Genomic DNA, 2166 nt, shown 5'->3' with positions numbered 1-2166 from the left:
GTGAATATACATGAGGTGGGTTACCACCAACCTGGGGCAGATGGATGGATAGTGTAAAAAACATACATCAAAGTGGAGTCCACCATCTAGCGAACTGGACGGATGGTGGATATAGAATATATACATTAAGGTGGGCCTCATTTATTGGGGATGGATGGTGCGAATATACACCATATGGGCCCCACGTCCCAACCCATGTACAGCATGGGAAAGACACATACATAAGTGAGCCCCCATATGGATGGGGTCCACGTCCTAGCAAGTGGACAGACGGTAAGGATGAAGCCTATGCATCATGTGGAGCCCCTGGACGACAGGGATGAAATACATATATCATGGTGGGCTACAGATAGTGTGGATATAAAACACTTGCATCAAGGTGGGTTCCACCTGCCGACATGTGTGGGGTAGTCTAAGACAGATGGACTGAGTGTATGAAACACATATATCACAGCTGCTCCACCGTCCAGCCATTTGGACGGTTGGACTAAATGCATACATCATGGTATGGCCCACACAAAAATAGATGGACGGCGTGGATACAGAATAAATACATCAAGGTGGGTCCCACCTGTCTAGAGTACTGGATGGCGTGGATTAGACCCTCATAGCAGCTGGGTCCAAGGGACCTTACTAACATCAGTACAGGGCTATATATAGCTGGTGTGTGGAAAACCAGCCAATCCATTACCCAGATAGGTGGGTCCCACGTAGGGCCCACCGTAACGTTAATTTCCCATCCAATCTATTTAATAAGGTCACACAGACCAAAAATAAATAATAAATAAATATTATATTTATCCAAAACTTGTGGAACCAGGGAGGTTCCAATGGCAGACGTTCAATCCTCCACTGCTTTTTGCTGTGTGGTCCACTTAATAGGCAAATCTGCCTCATTAGTCTTAAGCCTTAAGGTTAGCTTGCCATTTGGATGGACGGTTTGGATGTAACCCATACATCATACATCAAGAGTAGGGGTCCATTGACCGTCCAGCAACCCAGGAAATGGCTGGACGGCATAGATAAAACACATACGCCATTGGTGGGGCCTACTGGCCGTCCAACAACTGGATGGCATTGATAAAACAATACATGGTGGGTTCCACCGTCCACTATTGTGGACGGTGTGAATAAAACCCATACATCATTGTGGGGCCCACCATAACATTTATTTTCCATCCATCCTGCCCATACGGTCATAAGGACCTGGGTGAAGAGGAAAAACAAATTTCATATGGATCCAAAACTCCTGGGACCCAAAAAGAGTTTCAATGGCAAGCGTTCAATCCTACTATTTCCTGAGACATGAGCCACCTGAGCTCCTAGTACGGTTGGATTTTGGAGGGCCCACTGCCTAATTGGGGCTCCCTCAAATGCACGGTGCTAATGCCAACACAGATCATGGTGGGGCCCATGGCTGGGGCCGGGGTCCCTGCCTCTATCGTCCACGGCGCCGTCCTCTGCCAGCAGCAGCAGTAGACGCTCCTGTTGGTTTTGTTATTTTTTTTTTAAACTAGTTTTCTCATGATTTTTCCTAAGTGGGGTCCGCATCGGCAAAATCCACCCCAGCCATTGGATTCTAGGACTCATGATGGACCAAACAAGTCTAATATACAATGTGTTTTGGCGGGTAGAAAAATCAAGGTGGATTTCAATGGTAACGACCACTGTTTTCAACGCTATGGGCTGCTAGAAAATCGGATTGGTTTCATTTTTTAGCTCAACACCTAAAATGAAATGGGGAACGGGAGAGATGGCCTGGATTAGAATCATACATCAAGGTGGGTCCTGCATGAGTGGCCTACCTAGAACCCCTTTTTTTTGGACGTTAGTACACCAACTGTCAGCTCACACTTCACAATTGCAATGTCCAGCGTCCCTGGACACTGGACGGTTGCCTAAATCATACATTTAAGGTGGGCCCCACTTACGGACATGCTGTCTAGGTGGACCACCCAAATGGTTGGATGATGTGGTTAATACACACATCAAAGTGAGGTCCATTTGATGAATGGTTTGGACATCTCACAACTCATTAAGTGGGCCACACAATCACATCTTCACACACAAAACAAATGAACAAGAGAGGGAGAGAGAGAGAGAAAGAGAAGCACCCACCTATGATCTTCTCTTCCTTTATCTGCCTATAGTCTCTAGAGCTCCAAG

Source organism: Magnolia sinica, chromosome 12, assembly GCF_029962835.1.
Source record: "Magnolia sinica isolate HGM2019 chromosome 12, MsV1, whole genome shotgun sequence".
Classification (NCBI taxonomy): Eukaryota; Viridiplantae; Streptophyta; class Magnoliopsida; order Magnoliales; family Magnoliaceae; genus Magnolia; species Magnolia sinica.
Note: the sequence above shows the minus strand (reverse complement) of the source record.